Source organism: Aplysia californica, unplaced genomic scaffold (assembly GCF_000002075.1).
Source record: "Aplysia californica isolate F4 #8 unplaced genomic scaffold, AplCal3.0 scaffold00166, whole genome shotgun sequence".
NCBI classification, from domain to species: Eukaryota; Metazoa; Mollusca; class Gastropoda; order Aplysiida; family Aplysiidae; genus Aplysia; species Aplysia californica.
In genome coordinates this window covers 671,293-680,397 of record NW_004797436.1, presented here as the reverse complement: position 1 = coordinate 680,397, position 9,105 = coordinate 671,293, and the positions used below count along the sequence as shown (strand labels likewise).

General features: G+C 39.7%; 1 protein-coding gene across 2 annotated transcripts in view; it reads right to left on the bottom strand.

Annotated features, from left to right (window-relative positions):
• The window catches only part of LOC101848108 (allatostatin-A receptor), a 378,639-nt gene that overhangs the window by 167,997 nt on the left and 201,537 nt on the right, over window positions 1-9,105 (bottom strand). For both annotated transcript variants that reach the window (XM_005097888.3, XM_035969661.1), the window contains exon 4: window positions 3,698-4,150. The gene's annotated coding sequence lies outside the window, so the exon portion shown is untranslated. The remainder of the gene's footprint in view (window positions 1-3,697; window positions 4,151-9,105) is intronic.

Here is a 9,105-nt window from a genome sequence, read left to right as displayed (position 1 = left end):
CCTTCCGCCTCCCCCTAAGCTAACTAATACAAGAATACCAACCGCATTGATCTTCACAGACATTAGTAAAGAATATAATATGCGACATGCAAAGAACTTCTCTGTATCAACAACAGATGTTCTTGTGCAGTAATGTAAGAAATCTCTATCGAAGATCTCTTGAATCCACGTGAAAGATAAAACCCTTCGCTGTAATGAGAATTAGATGAGAAGTAAATACGTTTAGCTGACACACCTTGACATTTCGGAGATTCAGAGTAAACAATTATAATTATTCTCAGAAAATTCTCAGGAATGAATAGCTCTATTAATGACCGTTTATGTTAAAACTTTTAGAACAACATTTTATTTATTTTTCTGAGCGGGTTTTAGGACAGAGTGTTAAGAGGACATCGACCCCGTTGATCGACATTCACAACACAACAGCAAAACAACTTTCTTTTAGCCTTTCGTTACAAAGGCAAAGTAATTGTAAGGGATTGTCCTACAGATTAAATAAGTGCTCACTGTAAGTTGAAGGAACAATACGCATATCTATCGGAGGTAATTGACTGAATGATGATAAGGCCTTCAATGTTTTCTGACGTCACTGACTTTAATTAACAGACTATCTAAAGGTGGCAACAACAAAGGTGGCAGTCTGTTTATTTAATGTTTTTCAGGGAAGGGAGATCGAAAGGCGGGGGTGGGGGGAGTCTTACTTACATGAATAAAACGGGCATTTGCTGGTGAGTGCTTCTGTCGTTCTTGGGGAGTCAGCAAACTTTTAAGTATTCTGAATGTTTCGAAGTTATGAATCGAAATTTAGTTACATTTGAGGGTTACGGGTGAAACCACAGCAGTCACAATTTGGTGATTCTGAAAAAATTTCAACTTTGAAAAATCGTATCTAACAGAAAACGTACACTTTCCCCTCGTCATGTTGATATGAACTGTGGTGGGTTTTTTTTTCGTTAAATATTATGATATTATGTACCGTGTCTTAAACTGTACTTTAACGAAACCTGGACAAAAAAGAAATATTGTATATATGACCAATGGTTCTTTTTTCTCTATTTTTGTAGTGTAGACTTCATTTGTTCGTTGATAGCAGCACTGTGAAACTAATATTGTCGTAGATAACAGAAAGTTTGTCTCACTAACACGAGTACCCCCCCTCCCCCCCCCAACCCCCCCCCCCCACACACACACACACACAGAAAGAGCATCTTGAAATCTTGGTGTTCTGCAATTTGCTGTAGTGGATAATCTACGTCATATTTTACAAAAAGAAATATATAAAAACATCCAAGCAATCTTCGCCAAGCTCGTTAAAAAGTCAAGAGTATGATTATTATATGTTTATGCATTTCTTTGCTGGAATTATTTCGTTTTCTCAGCCACTGCATACATCATCTATTGCTATGGTTAATTCTTGATAAAAATGTAGTTCTAAATTGAAACTCTTAACAAAGATAATAACTGCTTTGATGTAGTGTATATCCGAGCTCTGCAACATGCTGTAATATGCGCATTACAACTAATAATACCGAGGCAGAGCCAAGAACTCTTGTAAGAGACAGCAATGTCTGTGGGTAATTGCTGGTGAAATAATCACATTGATAACAAAACTGCGATCTTTATTGCTCTCTGGTGACAGTTGCTGATCCGTTTGTTAAACGGGCGGTAAACTACTCTGTGACCTTCGTTCATGTGACGAAAGAAAGAGAGAGAGAGAGAGAGAGAGAGAGAGAGAGAGAGAGAGAGAGAGAGAGAACTAACAATAATTCTCTAGCTGTAGCGACAATATAAGCTTAATTAGAAGTCTGTCCACGTGTTAGACAAAACGTTACTTTAGAATTAGAACGTTCTATCTGACATTTCTACCCGTATTGAGTTACTCAGACCACGAAATCAGAAATTTAAGGCTCTGTAATAATATGCACTATCAAAATCGTAAGATTATTCGAAGTCAAAAACAAGATATTCAAAGAATTGTACTAAAAAAAAGCATGACATACTGTGAAACATTTTTACGTCCGATTTCTCAAAGCTAGATACTGGGCAGACAGAACCTTTTAATTCTAAGGTAGGGAGCATTAATACCCCTTTTTTTAGTTGAAGACTTAACGTGTTGCAATCTCGTCAAAGATTTATAATTGTATAGACATTCGCACAACAGAGAGCTTTTCGCGAGGAGTGGTAGAGATAGGGGTGGGGGTTAGAGGGGTGGGGGTGTAGCGGGGTGGGCTCATACTTGCTACACATTGACCGCATTCTTTTTTATTTCTGGTAAGTATTTTAGGGCGCTCGCAACTGCATAAGGTTGTATGAGCGCGCGGGCCACATTAACATTTTTTTGGGTAGGAAATTTTGAATTTTGCCCGGGTGGCAGCCGAATCCTACTCACTCTTATCGATTTTAGACTACCAAGGGATCTTTAACGTGCGCGACTTGCACACAGGATCTCCGAGATTTTATGCCCTTGTCCGAGAATGGTAGGTGTAGATCTTTTGTACCAGAAGATTAGGGGTGTGGCGGAAAGACGAGCATTAAGAAGGAGCCAAGGAGTAGCAGTAGAAAGGCTTCATAAAGAGTCAGGAGCTCAGAGGAGGGGGCAAAGGAGGTGACGGGGTGGGGGCAGAAAGTGGAGACGAAAGCAGAAGACAGAACATTGTTAGAAAGCAGAAAAGGATGTGAAAGGAGACAATTTTAGAGAAAAAAATATTTTTGGTCTCTACCAGACATTGAATGAGAAGCGAACACCTTAACCCCGAGGCCACGAGAGCTCCCTGACCGCATTCCGCATTCCAATTTGTCACTGAACCTGAGCAATAAAGCTTGTTCAAATTTCTGTCTCTCGTGATCCTACCCCACTTCACCCCCCCCCCCAAAAAAGAAAAGAATGAACAAAATGAATAAAAGAATCGGAACTCTAACATTTAAAAAAGAAAATGAAGTATTTAGGACGTGTGCTTTAGCCCGCGTTAATTTCCATTCAAAGAAAGGCTTTTTAAAAATATGCTTTTGGGAAACAAGACAGAGATTGCGTTCTAATCCTTCACATATCTGACTTTTTTTTTGAGAATTACAATAATTATTGCACGACAGTAAGATACGGTTATTATAGCAGTATCGACAAACTGCCATGTGAACGATTTTGCTGACGCCATCCTTGAGAAGGAACAGCAGTGTCCACAAAAATTCGTTCTGTTTATCTTTATTTTTAAGATAATATCACATTACTATTACAACCAACTAAAATTTACTGTAAAAAATAAAATGATATCTAAAGAACATAATGTGTTATGGCATGCAATTGTAGTGTCTCAATATACGTTTTAAAACGAAGAAGGGGGAGGGGGGTATTAAAAAAACCAAAAAAACCCGAAAGAGACAAAGAGCAAGAAAGAGAGAGAGAGAGGGAATATGAAACCAAGAAAGAAGAGAGAGAGAGAGAGAGAGAGAGAGAGAGAGAGAGAGAGAGAGAGAGAGAGAGAGAGAGAGAGAGAGAGAGGGGGAGAGAGAGAGAGAGAGAGAAGGAGAAAGAAAAAGGAAGAGAAAGAGCGAGAAAGGGATTAGTACTAACATTTTATTTACGTCTTCTCTAAAAATAAAACTGACACAAACAGTTGGGTAGAAAGATAATCCAATAGCGTAATAGACAACAAAGTGAATGATAATGTCCAAGAGATAATTGGTATGTTTGACAGCCTACCTGCAGTGGTAACACAAGGAACTATTCACGTAAGGCGCGCGTGTGTGAAGAGTCGCGCGAGGATAACCGTTTGCTGGATGGGACACTCTCGCACTCTCTCTTGGCGGTGGTGACCTCTCGTTGCAACTCCGCTGCTACCCTTCTCTCTCTCCCTCCCTCTCTCTCTCTCTCTCTCTCTCTACGTCTCTCTCTATCCCTCTCTCTCCCTGTCCGTCCCTCCCCCACTCTCTCGCTCACTCAGTCTCTCCGACAAGACAGCAGTGGCGGGTGTGAGCGAGACGGCACGTGCTTCGGTCTTGGCACGGCGGAGGTGGCGATGCGCGTCACAGCTCACCCATCTCCAGTCTCCAGGATTGAGTTCAGGAAGGATTGAGTCTTGATGAGCGATTGCTGCAATCACCACTTGACGGCCCAGGGACAAAGACTTCGATAAGGATCCTTTTGTCCCTCGCGCTGTAATGAAAAAAAAAGAAGTTATGATTATCAACAAATTACTACAGAAGAATACAACAGTGTCATATCTCCAGGTTTTGTTTGTTGGCATTTACTCTCATGAGGCTTTATAGACGACCTCCTCGGAAATGCAGTTTTGTCAGGATTTCAGAATGAAATGATTACCACCCGACCCTGTGGTCAAAAGTTTAGTTTTGTCGGTCACACGCAGGGAACGTGAGCTCGATTCAAGTGCGAGGAGGTTTTCTTTTTAAAACATTAAAACCTGGTACCTCCCTCTGTTCGGATGTACGTTGTATCTCTCTCAGCCTAGGTTAGCCCTAAATGGTAGGTTTGGATGGTTCGCTTCCTGAAATTCTACTTTGCGTCAAAATGGACCTAATAAAAAATAAGGCCCAATTTAAAAAGTAATAAGTCCTTCATCTTTACCTAAATTTCAACAAATCGATGAACAAACAAAATTGAACAAAGGGTACATTATCTGTGTCAAAATAAAGAACACCAAATGTATGCATGTTCGAGAAATATCAGGTTTGAAAAATTTCAAAGTTGAGCTACACGCAAAACTTTGTTTCTTTAATTCATTCAGAAACTGAAGAGTGATCAACCCAATCTGGTTTCAGGGCAAGGGCGTGAAAAGCATGATCATGACACGTTAATAAATTTTAATATCTCACTACTCTGAGAAAGTTTTGGAGATTCCAGGGGATTGGGCGGGGGGGGGGGGGGTGTTATACCATGGAGGAGGGAGGCCTTTTCTAGTAGCTTGGGGCCACACCGACGTCTACTGTATAGACTGTGTAGATGTTGGACCACACACAGGAAATCAATACCGCTCCTTGCACTTAGCACAGTGGCGAGACAGGTTTGGCGAATAGCATAATAAATTTACATGTTTTATTATGCTCATCGCATTCTCTTGATTTGGACCCTGTCGAATATTCCCTCTCGGGTTTTATGATAGACAGATTCTATGGAAATAACCCACAAATTAATACTCGAACAGTTGAAAGTTAATGATAAACAGAAATGTCCAAAGAATCGACTCCCCCAAAAGCAAGTAAATTATTGTTAACATTGTTTAAATTTTCCAGCAGCTGCTTATTCGACGTTGTCTGGAAATAAAATTAATTTGTTTTGGTAAGCGTTTTACGGTGCACGCAACTGCATTAGGTCACATGAACGAATATTTATGTGTTTCTTTTATTTATTTAATACAACACAGTAACGTCGTTTTTATTCAAGTAATACGATAGTTGTACTCATATGAGTAAAAGTAATTTTATGAGTCTAACGCCTTTTCGACACCATTTGGTTCTTTAACATGACATCCGAATTTAATGTTTATCTCCCACAGGACTGAACTAAACAGGCTGAGAATCCCGAAAAACAAAATAAAACAATACAAAAATTCAAGAACGTCTGGTTTGGGATTTGAAATGGGGCTGCCGGCTCCATAGTCCAGCATGATACTTTAAAATAACGAAGACACAGGGCGATGAAGACAAGTAAAGAACGATTTTTTTCTGTGATAGACAACGCCCACGGAAAGCAGCGAAATAAGGAAAGAAACCCGCCCTCATCTAAATATCAGTTTCTCCGGTATCTAGAGGCCTGAGCATGCTTTTCGCTTCGAAATTCAGAGACCTAAGGGGCTGAGCATGCTTTTCGCTTCGAAATTCAGAGACCTAAGGTGTACTATTCTGATATGAGATTCCATTTCTTTTTTTGTTTATGTCCTTCAAAAACTTACAGGATAAGCACAGATATCTCGAAGCTAAGTTCATGGCTTTTGGGGTTAGCATCTGTTTACTTTTGTTTAAATCACGTTCTATCAAACAGAACGAGTGGGATATACGGCTGTGGTGTTGCAGTTAGCCTCTGTGCCGTTGCACACTAACAATGCGACTCCGAATCTCCAGTGGAGAAGGTTTGTTTTATTTATTTTTTAAATTTTCATTATTTTTTAGGCTTCAGTATCATCTTTTTTAAATATACGTTTTACGTCACTTGCAATGCAATAAGGTCATATAAATGACAATGATTAGAGATTACACGAGAGCAACAAACACGAAAAGGAAGAGAGGTCAGGACAATAGAAGAAGGAGCAAACCACACCATAGCATCCGTCAACCACCCTCGTATCATCTCTATCTGCTTATGTGCGATATCAACCGTTTTTTACGCCTCCATTGACACAACCTAGATAATTTAGAAGTCGGGCTGCCTGATCCTGCCTGTTCAAGCTTACTCGGGCTCAGTGGGATACAACTGGCTAACGCTCTGCCACAGTTGGTTGATTCTCTAAGATACTTTTTATTGTTCTGTGGGAGGAATTGTTTGTTCCCGACAGTCATTCCATGACAATTGCGCTTGAAGGCCATAAGTGAAGCATCAAACGTGTGTAATTTTGTAAATCACCTTTCAAAATTATGTTAATCCAATTGAGCACAACCGTTAATGGTAGGGAAAGGCGCTGATATTATCTGCAGCGAGATGTGGCTTTTGTGATAATTACAAATTGCTATAATTGTTGGGATTTTTTAAACTTTACTCTTTTTACCATGATGGCTTGTTTCTGTTCAGCAGCTGTTCATGGTGGACGAGCTTGTATTCACTCGTCATTTTCCAGCAGCTATGCTGTGCGGTTTGTCTTTAATTGGGTAGCTGGATAAGTTTCCTTTCCTTTCGAATACAATATAAATGTTTTATTTAGGTAAAGTTTTATCAAAATTCTTGAATGCAAAAACACAATGTATTCAAAGACATAGCACTAATTGGTCTCCCTTTCTGTACTCTGGAGTGGTATAATTTAGCTACAAGGTACGTTGATTGTAGAGTATTATGCACTGATTGAGTCTGTTTAGATCGTTTAAGAGGCAAGCTCCTTTGGCCCCAGTTGAAATGGCACACCTGAGAATAGACCTCACGCCGTATGCCTGCGATAGCTAAGGACGTTACTATCACGACACACACAAACACTCACATACACTTACACACACACACACACACACACACACACACACACACACACACACACACACACACACACACACACACACACACGCGCGCGAGCGCGCGCAATTTAAAAGATATAAGACAGACCAGAAAAAAGCAGAGATACCAATTGGTCAGGACTTGAGCCTCAGACACCGGTGACAGGATCACGTTTGTAACTTGTAACCTCTGGGAATGTAGCACCCAACCTCTATTAGGCACAATGCTTCTTTAAGTGAGCGGTGAGAGGAGGAGGGAGAGACAGAAAGAGTCAAAGAGTCTTTTTAAAAAATGCAGGGAGGGAGAGAAAGAGAGAGAGAGAGAGGCAGAGAGAGAGCGAGAGAGAGAGAGAGAAAGAGAGAGAGAAAGAAAGAGAGAAAGAGAGAGAGAGAGAGAGAGAGAGAGAGAGAGAGAGAGAGAGAGAGAGAGAGAGAGAGAGAGAGACGTTCCCTGACAACTGTAAACATGTTAGGGCTCCACTCAATGGTGTTTCGATCGCAGAGAATTTTAGTCAAATAAGATTTGTCTTCACTCTTCTTTTTTAGCCGTCTGTCTCTACCCATGAGGAATTTTGCTAAACTTGGCCAAAAAAATCGGAAGCCAGAGGCCAGAAATGACGGTTAAAAACGTGTCCATTAGGGCAATTGGCCCCGCAAGTTTCAGCGATACGACAGGTCGATGGTTCTCTCATAGATTTAATGGAAAACTAACAAGATATGACGATTGATGCATGATGTATGAAGGCTGCCAGACGGGTTTTAAAAAACTGATAACAATAAAAGAAAAGAAAGCTGGTAATCAAATTTTGTAGGCGTGCTGCCCCTGTAAAAGATGTAGCTTTGCCAAAGGACGCGATGCTGCCTCCTACGTAGCTCTTATTGCTTTTAAGAGACAGGCCAAAAGTTCAGTCCATATGAGAATAGCATTAAACAGAGAGAACACTTTGAAGATACTTCAGGCTTGAATTTATACATTCTAATTACTTTGAAGAGGCCAACAACCCACGCAATGTTAGATACTATATCCCCGCTACTTTGAATTTATTATAATGAGATCATGATATTGTGCTTTTCGAGACAATGCCCCATCTTCTGTTCCTCTGTTCATGATCTAACTAGTGTCAGACTATGTGGATATGAATAAAGAAAAACGAAACTTTATAGCAACACAAACAAAGACACAGAGTGGATACAATATGCTAAACAGAGGCTGCATGCTGGGTCCTACGTTTGTGTCAAAGGATTCAGTTATTTTAACAGAGGATGGAACTTGGACATTCATTTTATAATGGAATAATTATTCAGAAAAGGTCGACACATTAGAGGTCGTGGGTGTAACACATACCGTCAGTCATTTGTTAAAATAAAATAACTCCAACATTAAAAAAAAGGTTTTATTCTAGTATGTAGTTCTTTCTTTTTCTGTTGTATCATTTGCAGGTGCTCAAGAGATATTTTGTTTCGAAATTCAAATTCTAAATGTTGGAATAAAAAAAAAAAATTATATATGATATAGAGGTACAATGATTGTTGAAAGAATAGAAGTGGCGCTCATATGACCTTATGCAGTAGCGAGCGCTATAAAACCTCTACTAAAACAAAAAAATGGATTAGTTGTTGGCTTTTTTTCCCTTCTCTTTCCTGTGAACTTTTGCTTTCTTATGGGTAAGTACAATTTACCAGCTGGCCGAAAACCCATGTATATTACTGAGTTTTTAAAACAACAACATCTGCTGAACAAAATTAGTTCCCAGACAATTCCAGGTGTGCTTTTGTCCAAGGGCACTTACAGGCAACAGCAAGGTGGAACAAAGTAATCTCTAATGAATATCACAGAACACACAGTGTTGTACTCATTTGATAATGTAGAAAATTGATGTCTTAAACAAACTTATGTAGGCCTTTTTGTATACTTAAGAACCTGAATGTCTCGTTGATGATATACATATATATATCTAA